The 19,838-nt window shown below is 35.6% G+C and overlaps 2 protein-coding genes across 7 annotated transcripts in view; both read right to left on the reverse strand.

The window, feature by feature from the left end:
• Positions 1 to 2,078, reverse strand: part of LOC147846951 (E3 SUMO-protein ligase ZBED1-like) — a 56,046-nt gene extending 53,968 nt beyond the window's left edge. The window contains exon 1 of the mRNA XM_088649512.1: positions 1,923 to 2,078. The gene's annotated coding sequence lies outside the window, so the exon portion shown is untranslated. The remainder of the gene's footprint in view (positions 1 to 1,922) is intronic.
• The window catches only part of gpm6ab (glycoprotein M6Ab), a 107,585-nt gene that overhangs the window by 27,314 nt on the left and 60,433 nt on the right, over positions 1 to 19,838 (reverse strand).

Genomic DNA, 19,838 nt, shown 5'->3' on the forward strand with positions numbered 1-19,838 from the left:
CATCCAAAGTTAATACATGCCAACACGGTGATATCGTCACATTCACCGCGAGCACCCAAGTGAATTTTCAGATGCATTGAGTATAAACCAGCCTTTAGTAGGCTGTCTGCTAAATGCTGAGTAAAAGTGACTGCCATTACATGCTCATTTATTCTATTACACTTAACTAATAACTATAACAATACTTCATTAATACCTTAAAAACTATTTGTTGACATGTGGTTACAGATCATTTACAGCAGTGGTCCCCAACCCCCGGGCTGCCGACCGGTACCGGTCCGTGGATCAATCAGTACCGGGCCGCACAAGAATTAATTATCTTTAAGTTGGCAGATAAAGTTGCTGCATTTAAAGCCAAACTGGATTTGGGGGACGGTGCGTGAACAGAGGCAAATTGGACTTGCATGATATGTGTGTGTGCAGGCGCTCAGGGGCTGTTTCACGAGCACACGCAAAGCTTGAAGGTAAACAAACAACGGCTTATCATAAGCATCATATCGTGATTATTTACACGGATGAACATATAAACGTTATCTGCCTAATTTCTAGCACCTAAATGTGTCTGGAAAAATATTCAAAGGCTTTTATTCTCATAAACCGCGCGGTAGTGAATGCGTCTGACTGTTCTGATTGGCTAAAGCAGACGTCTCACGTCAGCACGTTCTAGACGTGCACGCGCTCTTTCCGGCAATTTTCCTTCTGCGTTTACACAGCGCAGCATTTGTAAATATTGTATGTTACAACTTCTCTTTCCGGAAAATAAATAGCCAGAACGAATTTACCAGTATTTTTAAAAAGGCCCTGTCCTTTGTATGTTATTTTATGTTATAATATGTTATATTGTTGGAGCAATGTTTTAATAAAGTTATTACTTCCGAATGTTATAATAGCATTGCAATGTTGGAGCAATGTGCTAATAAAGTTCCATATGAGTACAGTGGATTTACGTTTATTATTATTATTATTATTTCAACCCCCACGGTGCGCAGAAAAATTGTCAAGCGTTGACCAGTCCGCAGTTAGAAAAAGGTTGGGGACCACTGATTTACAGTACGGTCTGAAAAGGACCATCTAAAAGACCATTTTTTAAATACAGTTTTATATTCATTGGTGTTCAGTCTGTAAAGTTACAAAAGCTGTGAATTCCAACCACTGAAAGGAAACTATTTGTCTAATGACAATGCAAATCATTTACAAAAGCTTTTGCATGTGCATCATTAAAACCATCTTTTGGTGCATTTTGAAGAATTTTCACACCATTTATGAAATTCTTATTGTTTAATACCACATCATAGTGTTACAAATCCTAGGTCACTCTCAATACTACTATATACAACTAAAGCTGCAATGAATGGACAGATCGATTGAAAACCATAACATTTCTCCAACCACTCATGCGTAATCCACCTCTGCCCATCAAAATGACCCCAATTTACCACTGTCACAAAATATTAGGTTAAGTTTAAATAAACATCAGCGGTCCATCTATGAATATAGCATTACAACATCATATCTCTGCATCAGATATTGAAGAGAGCAGCGCTGCAGATGCAGGACTCTGAAAAGCTCTGTTATCCGCAGCCAAAAGCCAGCCTGACTGGAATGAGAAGCAGATCCCCAGCATGCAGCTAATAGCATGCTGAATGACCGCAGACCAAGCAGAAAGAGATGGAAAGAGAGGAACACTTTATTCTGCACTGTGATTAGTATCACAGTGTTTAAAGTGAAATCTCAAATTGTATGAAATTACCAAATGCAGAAAAATTTAACCATTGCAAAATGAACATTCTAAATATTCCAGAAGGATCACAACAGCAGGAAAATATGCATAGTATTAGCCTGCCACAAACTAATACTGTCAGCCAGTGGGCAAAACTGAAGCTAGATCATTTCTTGTACAACATCCATCTGTCCATATATACAGTACATACTGTCCATCAAACCATATATGCATGCATACATAAATACATACTGTATATCATCCATATATACATACTGCCCATCCACACTAACTGTCTATCCTTTCATACATACATACATACATACATACATACATACATACATACATACATACTGTATAACTTCTTGTACAAACTCCATCAGTCCCTATATGCATTCTGTCCATCCATCCATTCATTCATCCATTTATCCATTCGTCCCTTTATCCAGTATATCTTTCATCCATTTATCCATCCATCCATACAGTATATCGTCAATCCATCCATCCATTCGTCCCTTCATCCAGTATATCTTTCATCCATTCATCCATCCATCCATATTGCCCATCCATCCATCCATCCGTCAAGTATATCGTCCATCCATCCATCCACCCATCCATCCATGCATACTGTAATCGTCCATCCATCCATCCATGCATACAGTACTGTATTTTGTCATTCCATCCATCCATGCATACAGTATATCGCCCATCCATCCATTCAGTATATCGTCCATCCATCCATCCCTCCATCCATCCATGCATCATGTATATTGTACATCCATCTATCCATGCTCACTGTATATCATCCATGCATCCATGTATACAGTATATCATCCATCCATCCATCCATCCATCCATCCATGTATACTGTATCATACTTACATTTATCCATCCATGCATACTGCATTTCATTCATCATTCATCCATGCATGCTGTACATCATTCGTCCATCCATCCATCTATGCATACTGTATATCATCCGTCCATCTATCCATCCATACCGTATATCATCCATCCATCCATCCATACTGTATATTGTCTATCCATACATACATCCAAGCATACTGTATATCGTCCCTCAACACATACTGTCCATCCATCCATGTATACCGTTCATCCATCCATATATATTTAATACATCCATCCATCTGTGCATTCATCCATCCATCCATCTGTGCATCCATCCATGTATCTATCCATGCATCTATTCATGTATCCATCCATCCATCCAAATGAATGTTTTCTGTGCTTTAGAATAATATACTGTAGTTGTGCATATACGTTATATCAGTCCAATCCGAAGCCAAAACTGGAATTGATCTAACCAAAAAAAAAAAAAAAAGATCACAGTCCAAAAATTAGTTCACTCAAAGGAATATGTTGGGGAAAAGTATTAAATAAACTTTTATTTAAAATATATTCACTGAAACAGATGTACATTATAGTCAACATTGTATTACATTATTTGTTCCATATTTACAGTATATAGTGTAAAAAATCTTTGCAATATTGTGCACCATGTCATGCCAATAAAATTTTATAAAAAAAGCAGAAAAAGAGAGAGAGAGAGAGCGAGAGAGAGAGAGCTGATGAATCAAACGTGAAAATTTTAGATCTCTCTCTCTCTCTCTCTCTCTCTCTCTTTCTGTGTGAGTGTGTAAATTGTGAACAGTCACATATATTACATGTATATACAGTACAGTATGAAGCACTCAACAAAGAGCCTCCATTATTTAACTCCCATAAGCATGATTTATCTTTTATTCTAAGCTGTGTGTATTTGAGCATTGAGCTGTGTGTTGCCTGATATGCTGAAATGTTTCCACAATCTGAAATATTGTTGTGGCTTTTTATACTGTATTTTTCATCTTTGTTAAGCTGTTTGTTTAGATGCAACAATAGATTACTATACTGTTGTTGTTCTGTTCTATATGAAGAGATCAGATGCAAAATATATTAAGTGTCATCTGAAATGTTCTTCTAAAATGTGGAATTTGTCAGGCTCTTACAAAGAATAAGTTCCCTTTATTGCTTTTAATGTGAAATAAATGAACAAAATGTAGGAGGCTGAGAAACATGCTAATTATTTTAAAGAAATTTTCAGTACGTGTAATATATGATAGCTCTGTACATGATACATGGAGTTATTTTTCACCAAAAAAAGAAAAGATTTCCTAAAAGGATCAGATTCATAACTGTGTAATAAAAGCAGTCAGTAATGCTAGTTTTATTAAAATAGTTTTTATTATTATTATTATTATTAATATGATTATTATTATTGTTATTATTATTATTATTATTATTGTTGTTGTTGTTGTTGTTGTTGTTGTTGTTATTAAAAATTAATGCCATTACAATTAGCTTTTGATTTTTATATTATTTATATATTCTTATTTTTGTATATACATGATTATTTGTTTTCAAAAAATGTTTTTTACATTATGGACCCAACATCAATTAAAATGCATTTGTTCTTTGTTGAAGCTCTTGTTTGTTGTGAGTAATGTTCTTATAACCCACACATGACTCTCTTCCACAATGTGTGCATGTCAGATAGTGAGCTCTTTACTAACCACAAATATCTGAAATCTGAACCTCCACTCAAAAGACATAAGGGAACAAGCAGTGTTTCTCCCCTGTCTCTTCATTGCTCCATTACTGTTAAACCGAGCACAGGGGAAGCCCAGGGGAAGCACTGATGATGTCATGAACCTGGGGCTTGACACCTTTGATCTACTATTAAACAGAATTAGTACTTGCAAATGAACAGTAGGACCCCACACTGAAAAAAATGGTTCACTGGATTTAATACATTTTTAAGATAATGTAAGTGGTTGAAAACAATTTACATGGGCTGAATTAAAACAAACAAACCAAGTTGAACATTACTAAATTTAATTTGTGTGTTTGAAATCAGTCCATATAAATAGTTTTCAACGACTTAAAATGTTTAGTAAATCCAATAAATCTTTTTTACAATGATCATCAATACAATGTACAGTAACATTTAATACTATAACTTTTAGTAATTCTTTGATGATTCTGCATTGTGCATTTTTAGAATTTTTCATCCTCTATTTTTTAGCTTGGATGGATGTAAACCTACTGTAGGAGAGCTCTAAAACAACATGAGGAATCTCTAAACAGCATAACATGCACGTTAATGTGTTTGAGTCATAAATGTACAGTAATTGGCATATTAATCAGTAGGGAAGCTTTAAAAGGCTTAACGCTTGTACTGCATCGGCTGACAGTTAAGTCCACAGAGGCTTGTAGTAATGTTTAAACAGTGTAAAACAAGTCTGAGATGTTCCCAGGCTGCACTGCTGTTTATTTACGGGTCCCTGATGCCACTTGCTTGCATTTATTCAATGAATGACCCTTACAGACATTTCAACTGCATAATAACACTTCTGACTTGACTTGAAAGCAAAGCTAGCAGATTTCATTTTGCACAAAATGTGAACAAATACAAATTTGTCACCGCACTACACTGTAATTACTGTGCTGTTTTTTTATTTTGTTTCTGTTCACCATTTTCTTTTCTTTTTTTGCTATTTTTTCTACATTCTAGAGTTTATGTATTTTAAATACTTTCACTTACAGTACTGTCATTTAAACCCACCCGCATTTTATGCTTCAAATGAATTTAAAAAACTATTTTAAACTTTGGGACAAAAATAAAAGTGTAGTTTAAAAAAAAAAAAAAAGAACTATATGCTATTTTCACTGTAATGTGCCAATTAAGAGTTGCATAAAACAACAACAACAACACATCTATTGAAAAATAATAATAATAAATTTTTTTAAAAAAATAACAATGATAACAATGACACTGTTTCAGTCCAAAGTGGCATATATTTCTGTGCGCCTCTGATGCAAATAAGGAGGAAGAGAAGAAAAAATAATTCAAAGACTTGCGCCATGTTGCGCTGAACATCTTTTCAATTACCCAGGCATCTCGCAGGTCATGAAGCAGAATACAGACTCTTCATGTTTTAGTAATGTTTGTAAATTGGATTCATATGAATTGATTTCCCCTTTACAAAAGAATGAATTTGGATGGAGCGACTGAAGCAAGGCTGCACATGTGTGATATGGTTTATGTGTATGGCCCTCAGGCTTACATTTAATCACCATTTCTCCCATTATTTATTGAGAGACTTTGTCAATGAATAATAAGATACAAAATGCTAATGTAACTAATTTACAGTAGCTAAGCAGGTCTGGATTGAACCAGAGAGAAGAAATTGAACCAAAAAGAGCAACAGAAGAGAGTTGTCTCTAAGATAGTTTTTGGATATTTTGTTCATGACAAAGTTACAATGAGATTGTGATAAAGCACTCCAATACACAAATAAATGACACTTTTGAATGCAATCTAAATACCTCGCAAATAATAATTTTCACTTCTTTTCAGTACAGTGAATATTCATAATTTAGCAGTTTAGATTGAAAACACCAATATGTTTTTCCATCTCATGTGTGCTCATTGGACTTTTTTTACACTGTACCCAAATTAAATAACTTTTGGATAATTATTAGAAGCGAAAACATTTAGTTTTTGGTGTAAATGACAGCATAACTCAAGGTTATTAAAAAATAAACACGTTAAAAATGAACAGATGTCTTTTCCTTATATATAATAGATTTTATGGATACTATTTTACTGTACTTATTACTTTTTAATGCACTTAAATACAGTATTTGCAAAATCTAGAAATATTGAACACATAAAAATGATCACATTCCAATTAAACAATATTTATTTGTTAATAATAATAATAACAATAATAATACAAACTTAAACAATGTCAATGCATACAACATGATAAAACATTGCTTTTTTATATAAACATCTTTCTATTTTTAATTTGTAATTATTTTATATCTATTAATTTATATTTTATTATTCTTTTACTGAATTTCTATACATCATATTTTTTTGTTTTTAAAAATATATTTAATAATGAGTAAACATTAATGAAAGATTTCGGGGGGAAATGATAGTTGGTTAAAAAAAAAAAGTAGGACTTATTTATACACCGTTAACAATATCTGTAAATGACACAGTATTTAACTGTAATATGAATTGTATTTTACTGTAGGCCATTTATGTAGTATGTTACTGTATTTTTTAAAGCTGCATTGTGGAAATTACTGTACTTTTACAGACATACAATACTGTTAATGCATATACAGCAAGATAAATGATGCTGTAAATGTAAATACAGTATTTTTGCTGTAATTGATTTACAGTAAGTTACTGGCTAACTGCTGCCAGTAAGTTACTGTAGATTCTACAGGAAATCGTTAATAGTGTACTTAAAAAAAATGTAAAGTATAAAAAATTTAAGGGGGCAATAAAAGTATTTGAAAGTAAAATAAATATGTTAACTTCAAACATACTGAAAATCAATGCACATGACATGCATAAGTCAATAATAAATGCACCATATGAAATCTTGAAGACCACAACCATCCTCTAGAATTCCTTAGGGAGTGACAGCCATTGCATCTGAAAGTGGCAGGCCTTCATTAAAACCTGCGAATTAGCAAGCGGTCTTTGTGTTGATTGCCTTGTGCACTTCTTTTTTTCACACCGAGGTTGTTAATTGGACGGCTCCATGAGGCCAGGTTGAATAGAGCCACCCTATGAGATTAAATGAATTAGTCAAATATATTTAACAAGCTGCTGTTGCACCACCGACTGTACTGCATTTGTATAAGAGCAGCTCTTGCAGAATTTATGATCGCTCTGGTCCTCAATGGACTAAGTATAATTGCATTCATTACAGACATTATGACAGATACTGAGTTTTATGATCTGTAAACGAGTTTCAAAAGAGTGCCTGACAATATAAAGCAATCAACATGGATCATTCAAGAGTTTCCCACTTTCCAAAGTGTGTGCGAGTAAATCAGTGGCTAAATGCATTTAATAAGCCTGACATTTTTATTTGTTTTCACGTATTTTTCAAGTGATGTTTTTAAAGAACATTACAATTTAAAGTATTTCATAGAATCCATTTCTCAAAAACAAGTCTATCTGCCATTTTTTCCAATCCCAAAAACCCTGGGATTCATATTTTTATGTGCCCTATATTACAGAATTACTGGATTAATTATTTTACAATTATGTCTAAGGTATTGCAGGTTAATATAGACCCATCCTCTGATGTAGTCATTTTTCAGAAGAAAAACAAGAAAAATACTGTTTAAATTTCCTTTCTTTGTTAAACATCACTTAGTAAATATTTAAAAATAATTCAATTTTCACAGAAATTTCAAAGAAATTTTTATTATTTTTTTAAGAAAAGGAAATTAGAAAAAAATATTAATTTTGTTCGCCGTGAGGTTTAACAAAGCAAGGGAATTTTTCACAGTATTTCTTATAATTTTCCTTATATCAGTGATCGGTAAGTGAAGAGCGGGGAGGCAGTTATGTGGGTGGATTTGGTGCAGTTTACAGACAATAAGTTCAATAATATTTATTTCTATAGCTCTTTTACAATGTAAATTGTGTCAAAGCACCTTAACATGGATGGAGAAAATATAATCATAATATTTCAACGAGTTATAGAACATTTTATAGAATATTACAGAATGTAATAGAACATTACAGCAAATTAAACAGGCAGGAGAGTATTAGTAGAATGCTGGTGCAGTTCTCGAAGCACTCTAATTTTATTTACTCACTATATACTCAACCTCAAGTGGTTATGAACTTTTATGAGTTTTTTTTTATTTATTTTTTTAGATATTTTTTAAAAAGCTGTAAACATTGGGAGCCATAATAGGGAAAACAATGGATACAGGTTTCTGGCTTTCTTCAAAATATCTTCTTTTCCGTTCCGAAGAAATAAACTCAGATTGGTTTGGATCAATAATTTTTGGGTGAACTATCACTTTAGGTTAAAACAGTTTAGTATAAATACTACATTTATTTATACTTATTTATATGTGTATACTTCAAAGTAGGTTTATCTGTGTCTACATTTAAAGCAAGCACAATTTAATTACGAATATTTTTTAATTTCCTCACATTTTACCTTATTTAAAGTCAATCTGATGACAGCTGGTTGCTTTCCTATTTCCTCCCTTTTGGGTCCAATCCACTACTGTCTGCTAAGAGCATTCCATACCCATTTTATATATAAAACCCCATCTAAGGTTGACTTGAAAGGAAAAAAGCTTTCATAACTATATATATATATATATATATATATATATATATATATATATATATATAATTTTCAGCAATATCACATATTTCACCAACATAGTGCAGTCCAAATTTAAACACCAGTTCGCTGTAAGTATATTGGTTTTGACCAGCTGTTAAATCTGTTGTCCCATCACTGTAATCTCCACTTTCTAATTTCCCGAAGTGCTTTTGTTTTTATTAGCCCATTTTTCAGCCAGATGAAGTAATCTAAACAGACTCGTCTGTCCTGTCCATTAACCACGTGCCATAAACCAAACAATCTGCTCCTAATTGCTGGCAAATTTCGACAAACTAAACTTAGAATATGGCCAAAAGGTGAGTTCCATTGTTAGCAGGCCCTTGAATGCGCTTTAATCACAGGCCTGTTCCTGTCCTACAGTGACCATATGTTGATTGTTCAGTTTTCTCCTCATGGTTTTGGGCTCAGATGAGCATACGTTACAGGGGCAAGACAAATGGACGAGCGAGCTTGTGCACACGCGGGAGCTTCATCCATAATTCAGAAGCGACGCAGAGAGGGGCCTGCCATCACTATCAATAATTCACGTCTACCACCACAAACCCCCTCCCATCTCTCACTGGATTCGCCTTTTTTCTCTTTGTCTGTTTCTTTTTCATGTCTCCTGTAAATGAAGAGGGGCCATTGATGCGCACTGTCTATTAGCACTACCGACACCCCGAAAAAGAAAGACTGGTGACAGACTGACAGTGATGAAGAGAAAATATAGAGTGCTTGTGTATACACACACACACACACACACACACACTGGAGCATCATAGGATGGTGGGTTTGTTTATGTGGCATATGATGCATTTTTAGGGCACTGATTCAATGTTTCAAGTCGATGGGCAGTGATTTTAGAGTGATATTTCAAGATATTGCCACTTGCAGCAAACAACTTTTTCAAAGTCACAGCATTGCAGTTGAGTAATAATAACCCATTAACTGTCACTGTTTTTTCAGTATATTTTCCAAAAATAACTTTTTAAACCTGAACTTATCTTGAAAAACTATGTATAGTATCTAAAGATTACCTTTAAAGAGCCCCTATTATGCATTATAACCTACAGAATTTTGGTCATATTTTGGTTTTGGGGTCTCCAACAACAGGCTGACATGCATGCAAGGTCAAAAAACACTTTTATTGTCTTATAATATGCATTTATTTTTACCTAATTATCCCAGTGATTCGTTCAGCGATTCATTTGTTCCCAAACCCCTCCTTTGCATGAGGCTAATCTCCTGTGATTGAGCCGATGATATTATTAACTTGAGCTTTGCAGCGAAGCGTCCTGTGAGCACAGAATTTGCAGTTGAGAAGGAAAAAGAGGACGTATGTATGGGTGTGGCCAATGGATGACTGAAGAAAGACTGACAAGTGATGAATTTCACTAAATGAAAACTGCGCGCACATCCTGAACGTAACTTTTAAAGTGCATTGAGGATTTCAGAACTCTGTAAATTGAATTTTTCATTTTTATCCAACAAATTGCTAATATCTTAATCCTTCTGACCTTTTTTATTGAACATGCATGGAATTGATTAATTATTCCAACAATCGTGAGTTCAGAGACGCATTAAAAATTTGTAAAGGAAGAAGCACGTAATGCGATTTCAACATGATTTTAGAAGCAATATGTGAGTCGCCCATACAGATTTACCCTAAGAGATGTATTACAAGCACAAGTGATTACAAGCCATATGGAGCAATTACAACACAAGTTTCAACACACAATTAAATACATATTTTGCAAACTACACAAAATAAGGCAACAATTTCAATTACACTTTGTAACAACACTAGCATGTAATGATCCGGAGGAAGAAACTGGTCTTTATGAACTGTAACAGTTACTGACAAAGTCCCTTTCAGTCTTACTAAGTCCGTTAATAACAGTCCCTGCTGCTCCTTCAATAGCAAACTGCCGACAAATCCCATGTTGAAGCGTAGGTTAAAGTATCAATCATCAGAAAAAAGACAGGAACAAAGACACACTAGGTTGGCTATACTGTGGTTTTGTTGTGGAAATGAACTTTAACCTTTTATTCCCCACAGCCGAATATCCATCAGTCAGTGGTCATCGTCTTTGTGTCATGATCAGTCCCGTGATCCATGTGCTCCGCTAGTGTCTGAAGGGAAAGGCGCGTTCACGTTTTACCGGATCCGGTACTACATATTTGGTGATGAACGGTATCAATGTCGATGCATTCAGTCAAAAGATCCAAACCAAACACGATTCATTTATTCGACTCTGAGTCGACTATTTCATTGAAGAATCAATAGTTTTAAACATGGTGTACTTTCAGATTAAACCTCCATGGGATGTTTTCATTCACTTAGTGCTGTGTTACACACTGCATGGAAGCTCATTTTCAAAAACCCATAACAGGGGCTCTTTAATTTATTTATTTTTTCTTTATGTATTGTATGGCAAACTGCAATAAAAAACAAACAAAAAATATTTAAAGTATAGATAGTATCAACTTAAACACATGCAAAAAATCATAAATAAATAAGAAGTTAAATAATAATGTGGTTAAACAAAAACTACAATTATACAATTTGTATCGCACATGTACTCTACTTTGAGCTTAAGAAAGGAAAAGATTCAATATGCCGGAACAAGGACTCTTATCTGACAATAAACAATGTTCTTGGATATATTTCCTAAAAGGGTCTCACATTTGAACACAGGTGTCAAACTCAGTTCCGGGAGGGCAACAGCTCTGCACAGTTTAGTTCCAACTCTAATTAAACAGACCTGATCTAACTAATTGAGTCCTTTAGGCTTGTTTAAAACCTACAGGTAAGTATGTTAAGGCAAGGTTGGAACTAAACTGCGCAGGGCTGCAGCCCTCCAGGAACTGAGTTTGACACCCCTGGGTTAGAATAACCTTTACATTTCAAATGTGAATTCCAAATGTCAGGTTAAATTTCCTCATGTTCTGTCTTTCATGTTTATTCAGTAATTCATATAGTATAATTAATTTGGAGAGTCATGTTTTTAGAACGTTTTTTTATAATAAATAATTCATACAATTTGTATATAAATACTATATGTATTTATACAATATACATTCATAAAATATGTTTAATTATTGATTAAAAGCCTGGATCTGACTAACCAACTTCCTAAAAAAAAACTCTAATTAGTAAAGAAATGTCCCAGTACTACTTACAACAACAAAATAGTGATTCCCTATTGACCCAGGCCTCTGATCCATATCCCTCTGGTTCATTTGCACCATCTGCCAGATTCTGGTCAAACAGTGGTGAGGGGATTACGCCTCCAGCCCACTGCCCATTAAGGTCAAGAGGTCAAAATTATCTAATGCTTCTCTCTCAGAGACACAGAAAGAGCAGGCACCCCTGTAAAGTGCTGAGCGGGTGGCTAATTAAAACACAAAGCTGCTTCTCCCATTAACCCCGTTAGGATGCAAACATGCTCCAATTCAAGTAATGTGTAAGCTTGGGGCACTCATAAGGAGGAAGATAATGCCTAACACTCCATATATAAATAATATAAAAATAATAAATTCTAATATCTACAACCCACAGAAATGGAACAGTGGGGCATAATATCATGTGGCTTTAAAATATTATTTTTACATTCATGTTTTAATATTGTGATTAAAGGAATAGTTCTGGATCCTGAACTGAAAATTCTGTCATTTACTCACCCTTCGCTCGTCATAAGCCTGTTTGAGTTTCTTTGTTTTGTTAAACACAAAAGAAGATATTCTGAAGAAAGCTGAAATCTGGTAATCGTTGACTTCCATAGTGTTTGTTTTCCTTACTATGGATGTCAATAGTTAAAGTTTTCAGCTTTCTTATATATACTCACCGGAAACTTTATTAGCTACACCTGTCCAATTGCTCATTAACTCAAATTTCTAATCAGCCAATCACATGGCAGCAGCTCAAGGCATTTAGGCATCGTCCATAGATATATACACTAGATATCACATAGGGACCCTGAGTATGCGTCAATAGCGCCGCCACATTGGTACAGTGCTCCCAGGACAAATGTCATTCAACCGCACTAGACAAGACAGTGTTATTACGTGAAGATGCGGGACTTTAGCGCTGTCTACGGGTGTAGTAACGAGCAAACAAAGAAAACAAAGCACAAAGGCAGAACATTTCATAGGTAATATTAAGTTTTTTTTCTGTTTTTGTATGTTCTGAACTTTTGTGCTAATCAGGTAACGTTATTGATGATAATACAGTCACTTACTGCATTCACCATAAGGCAAAATAGCTCCAACTCGCACTAAACACTCGGTTTATGCTAGTTTTGTTGATTAAAATCAGCAAACAATGCAAAAGAAATATGACAACGAGATGCTGCTCTGCCAGAAACTGTATTACTGTCGGCTAACGTTAGTGAAAGAGTCGTACGGGGGATTCATTCACAAATGAATCGCTCCCTCCGTGAGTATGAGAAGTGAAAGCAGGAGAGGAGGTGTGTTTCAGGACACGGATTAGATCAAATTTAACAGGGAGGGTGAATAGTACATTTCTGTACACACAAACACAAGCTTTTTGTCAGGAATGCCCGTGCGGTCACTGATCCATCCATGTAGAAAAGTGGTGTAAAATTATAATTTTCGTAATTAGAAAAATAAAAATTACATACTAACATCCAGGAAAACTCCCGATCTCAGATATATGTGTATATGTGTATATCTCTGGCTTTGGATAGCCACAGTCCTCCACTGTACCTTGGTCCCGCATTCATTTCAAAGGAGCGCTACCCTGTAGCAAGATGGCGGTGCTATTGACGCATTCCGTCCAATAGACAACAATAGGCCAGGCGACATCTAATGTATATATCTATAGGCATCGTCACGACGATCTGCTGCAGTTCAAACCAAGCATCAGAATGGGGAAGAAATGTGATTTAAATGACTTTGTACATGGCATGGCTGTTGGTGCCAGATGGGTTAGTCTGAGTATTTCAGAAACTGCTGATCTACTGGGATTTTCACGCACAACCATCTCTAGGGTTTACAGAGAATGATTAGAAAAAGAGAAAATGTCCAGTGAGCAGTTGTTCTGTGGGCAAAAATGCCTTGTTGATGCCAGAGTTCAGAGGAAAATGGCCAGACTGGTTGGAGCTGATAGAAAGGCAACAGTAACTCATAACAACAGTAACTCGTAACAACCAAGGTATGCTGAAGAGCATCGAAGAATGCACAACATATCGAATATTCAGGCAGATGGGCTACAGCAGCAGACCACACCAGGTGCCACCCCTGTCAGCTAAGAACAGGAAACTGAGGCTACAATTCCCACAGGCTCACCAAAATTGGACAATTTGAATGGTGGGGTGAGAATATAGTGTCAACAGCATGAAATCAAGGATCTATCCTGCCTTGTTTAAACGGTTCAGGCTGCTGGTGGTGGTGTAATGGTGTGAAGATATTTTCTTTGCACACTTTGGGCCCATTTGTACCTGTTGAGCATTGTGTCAACACCACAGCCTACCCGAGTATTTTTGCTGACCATGTCCATCCCATTATGACCACAGTGTACCCATCTTCTGAGGCTACTTCCAGCAGGATAACTTGCCGTATCATAAAGCGCAAATCATCTCAGATGGGTTTCTTGAACATGACAATCAGTTCACTGTACTCTAATGGCCTCCACAGTCACCAGAGCTTAATCCAATAGAGCACCTTTTGGATGTGGTGGAATGGGAGATTGGCATCACAGATGTGCAGCCGACAAATCTACAGCCATGATGCTATCATGCCAATATGGACCAAAATCTCTGAGGAATATTTCCAGTACCTTGTTGAATCTATGCCATTAAGGATTAAGTCAGTTCTAAAGGCAAAAGGTTGTCCAACAACCATGGTACTAGTAAGTTGTATCTAATAAAGTGGCAAGTGAGTGTACATAAGTTCAGAAGAAGAAAGAAACTAAAAAAAAAGGTTTGGAACCACTTGAGGATGAGTAAATTAGTTTAATTGATTTCAGTTTTGGGTGAACTATGCCTTTAAGAAAGAATTATCCCTTTTTATTCCTTTAACTATTTAGCCAAATATCCTAATTGAACATTAAAGCTGCAGGCCATACATTTAGACTCTTTGTCACTCTGTGTGTTTAGGACATTTAATTGTAGCTATTTGTGGCATGATCATTTTTATGTTTTGTGCATCGGTGCAGCTCCTCATTTAGGATAAATCTATTGTTTGGAGTTTGTGTGGCTGTCAGTCATTGCACAACTGCACTCAAAAAATAACTATTGCTGCTTATTCAAACTATTTATTTTAAATGAGTTGAAACAACACGGTTCTTATTTTTTTGCGGGACAACTTAATTGTTTTCTGTTCCATCCACTTAAATTTGTGAAAACAAATTAATTTAATCGATTTGTGTTGGGACATCGTGAAGGAATTGTGTAGAACCCAACATTGTTTACAGTGTGTGAATACTCTAGTTTGCCATAATAGATTTAATATCAGCCAAATAATAAACAAGAAAATCTAACAGAAATAGTAACCGGTTTGCAATTTTTGATCCAAACAAGGTAAAAAAAAAATATATTTTTAAAAATGTGTTTTACTTTCTCTTAATCTAATTAATAATTGCCATACATTTCCAATTTCATATCAAGAAACTGATACATTTAATAGTTCTAGCTTCTGCGAGTAAAGTCAATAATTGATCCATGTATGTGATGTAGCCTGCTAGCAGCAACTCCTTCTTTATGAATACATACGTCACATAATGGTGCATAGATAAACAGCAGCAAGTTCTTATTTCCTGTGAAAACCTACCAGTACCACTCAAATTACAATACATTATGACAAACTTACCATTGCAAATCAGACTAAGGTAAATAGATTGTTTTGAACACTGACTGCTTATGCACTTGATTTTGGATAAATTTTACCAAAAGAAAGTAAAATATGTGCCTTTTAAATGTTAAATCTCCTCTGGTAAGGCTTTCCTCTTGATGCTTGAAACGTGACAGCAGGGATTTGCCCTCATTCAGACACAAGAGAATCAGTGAAGTCAATGGGTGAAGGGATCTGGCGTGCTGTCAGTAAACCATTCTCAATAGAGCTTTCTTTGTGTGTAGGTATTGTATTTGAATGCGGCTGAAACATGTTAATTAAATGAAAACATAATTTTGGCCACATCCTGCATGTTAGCGTTTAGCGTCCTGCAGATTTCTGAACTGACTCATCTGTGCGTTTAATCGACCAGTGCCGTTACTATGCCAACCCAAGTAAATTCTGCTCGAGTGCAATGACCCACTTACTATATGTCAACCAAATCAGTCGAACAATTGAGAATCTGACACATCTCACACATATAAACACACAGAGCTCAAGGGTTATAAGTGGTGAATAAAAGGAAGGAAACCCTGGAAGTGAAGCTACGCCTCTGGATTTCAGGGTGAGACCAATGTTGATGCATTCCATGCTATGCAACTTTTACAAAAGCAGTTCTGGATCAGCACAGAAAAAGCTCAGTTTAAAAAGCTGTTTTGTAATAGAGAAGCAGATAAGGAAATGATCAAAATATCAGTTGGTGCAAAGAATGAAAACAAACTTAACAACACTGAAACAAAGAAGCAGCAGTTGTAGAATGGGAGGGCAAGAGCTGACTGTGTATTTTTGCTGTTAATGTGTTTCTTTGGACTTGCTAAAAAGCTCTGGAGACTCACAGTAATGTAAATACTGTATACAGACACTTAGGCCCTGTTAAACCTGGTATTAAGATGCACTTTGGTCAATCGGATTACAAGTAAACAAGGGAGACTCTCTGCCATTCACACCTGGCATTTAAATCCATGTTTTTTGTCCACTTTTAACTGCTTTTCTGATGAGGGATTGTTTATTGGCCAGTCAATGGAAAAGCCTTTTATGATTGTTCAATCTAATATTGCAACATAAGCTTGCACGACTTACAGTGCAAAAAACAAAACAAAAAAAACTTAAATATGGTATGAAGTAGAAATTATTTGGTGAACAAAAGACTACAGTAAATGCTAAAGTAGTCCATTCCATTCCAAATCCATTAAATATGCTGTATAAACTGTGTAATGTAATATATAAAAATGTAAAATTTAAGTAAATATATAAGTAATTTGCAATGAGTGCCTAATGCAGCATAAATAATTAGATTGAACCAATTTAAGACTTACATTTTAAGCAACTTATTCATTGTCATTTTTATAGCCTGAGAACAAGAAAGAGGACACAACAGTGGTGCAATGATTAGCACAATTAACTCACAGCAAGAACGTTGCTGGTTCGAGCCCCAGCAGGGTCAGTTGGCATTTCTGTGTGGAGTTTCCTCCGGGTGCTTCGGTTTCCCCCACAGCCCATGGACATGCGGTACAAGTAAATTGAATCAGCTAAATTGGCCGTAGTGTATGTGTGTGAATACAAGAGTGTATGGGTGTGTCTCAGTGTTGGTTTGCTGCTGGAAGGGCATCCGCTGCATAAAACATGTGCTAGATAAGTTTGTGGTTCATTCCACTGTGATGAACCCAGATTAATAAATGGACTAACCAAAAAGAAAATGAATGAATGAATGAATGAATGAATGAATGAATGAATGAATAAACACGAAAGAAAAGAATGGAAAACCATACATCAAGCCGCAGCTTTCATTTCTGTTTTGAAAGCCGCAAAGCTAACATGAACCGTCTACACTTAAAATCAGGAAGCAAAAATTTAGGATTATTGATGGCAAGTTCAATCTCTTCTGGTCAGCACACTTTAAAAAGATGTCCTAAATTTAAAAAAAAAATGTCATAAGAGGTGTTTTTTGGATTTTTTTTTTTTCCATTCAACCACATAAATGTCTACATCACCAAAGTAATCCAATCAAATAAGTCAAAAAAGGCCAAAACCTTTTGGGCCCTGTTTACATTTTACTTGCTGCTGCCTTCTTGAAATACCAGGTGTAAACAGGGTCTTAAGGCCAGGACAGACCAAGTCGATGGTTGGCTGTTGCGCCTTGGTTGGGCCTTCATCTGGAGGAAGTTTTGGAGCAGGTTTGCCTGATTTAGCAAGTAGAATTGGCATTGGCCATCAGCTCAGTAAAGTGCTCTGATTGGTTATGCAAAAATGAAATGACTGCAAGAACAAAAGTTAAACTAATGTAACCAAGTAAACAATTTAAGCCAATAGCAAACATACACTACCTGACAAAAGTCTTGTCGCTTATTCATTTTTTAGGAACAACAAATAATAACTTGACCCGTTGGTATCAGAAGTGGCTTATGAAAGGCAAAGGCCTCTAGATTACACTTATTTTACCAAAATAAAATATGATCAAGCCTTTATTTGTGATGATTAGGATGCAGTACAACAGATAATTCATTGAAAAAAAAAATCTACCTTCTGCCACTTTTTCAAATGATCATCTAGAATTCAAGTTATTATTTGTTGCTCTTACAACTGGGATTTACTACAAGACTTTTGTCAGGTAGTGTAGAAGCTGACTGTAATTTTGCTGCATTTCTCAGATATTTGCTAACAATATAAATGATTAGATTATTTATCCAACATATTTTGCTTATGCTTTTTAACTCCGGTTTCCCTTTGTTGAATGAGAAAATAGATTACCGCCACCTGTGATCAGGGAATAACACATTCTCTCATTTCAGTCACCTGCAGTCTATTGGGTGTGCACACAGGCAGTTTTTTGGTCATGACAGCCAACAACACAGTTGTTTTTTCTCAGTGACAGTTATTTGCCATTGGCTTGGTGTGTCCCAGGCATTATACTGTTGTGATGCCCAGAGGGTACTTTTAACCTGAAAACCCTCACCTTACGCCAGCAGACTTTCCACAAACAAACTTAAATTTCTCTCGCAGTGCACACAGATTCAGTTCACCACGGCCTCTTAAATACATATACTTCTACATAATGTTAACAATAAGCCCATTGGCATCAATTACCATAGCTTTGGTTTGTTTGGCATCAGCTGAATACAGTCTCAAGCACTGAGTGAATCTGGGGCCACGGTTTCTTTGATTTGGCAGAGCACTCTCATCCAGTCATGCCCATTCAGTGAAGAATGGTTATCCAAGACCTGGCAACCACACCGGAGAGTGTCTGCATGTGTATGAGTGGGCAGGGATCAAAATCATGGTTGGTTTTGTTGCAAAAGGCTTTAGGATGTTGCACATTAACAAGTGAATTGTAACATCTAGCTGGCTGGTCAGCTAAATTTGCACATTACTTTTCTAAAAAAAATGCCAGGTAAACTAAAAGCCTCAATATATGCTGTGATGTCATTAAAACAATAATAATTTCTGGTGTTAAAACCAGCTTTAAGCTTCACACACCAACAAAACAAATCTGGAAATGGTTACTGTGATTCGAAAACAGCTTTAAACTGTGAATAATGGTGGGCTGTTACTTCTTGTCAGAAAAAAATAAATAAATAAAATTTCAAAGGCCTAGGAAGATTCATTTTCAAAGATTTTACTATCTTGCAGCAAGAAAACAATACAGAAGAAACCCAAAGAGATTTATTCTGGTTGCGCACAGGGCAATCTTTGAAGCCAGATTTCATACAGACATATAAACAGATGATTGTCTTTAATCACTGGTCTAAGGAGATTGGTCAGCACAATATTTTTGTAGCTCTGATTATAATCAGAAAAACATACATTTATAATGTTTTTATAAACTTCAGGTATGTTAACTTAACTAAAACAAAATTCTCCTATCACTTCTCAAGAATAATAATGATTATATTAGCATTTACTAACAGCCGTGAGCATTGTGTGCACTGCTTATGCACCCTGCACGCCTTGCGTTTTAACCATTGCGCCTTCCATTTTTTCCGTCGCGTGCCGTGAGCATGCAGTTGAAAAAAGTCAACTCTGAGTGGAAAAAGTGTGTCACT

The sequence above is a fragment of the Danio rerio genome, chromosome 1, assembly GCF_052040795.2.
Source record: "Danio rerio strain M-AB ecotype USA chromosome 1, GRCz13ab, whole genome shotgun sequence".
Lineage (NCBI taxonomy): Eukaryota > Metazoa > Chordata > Actinopteri > Cypriniformes > Danionidae > Danio > Danio rerio.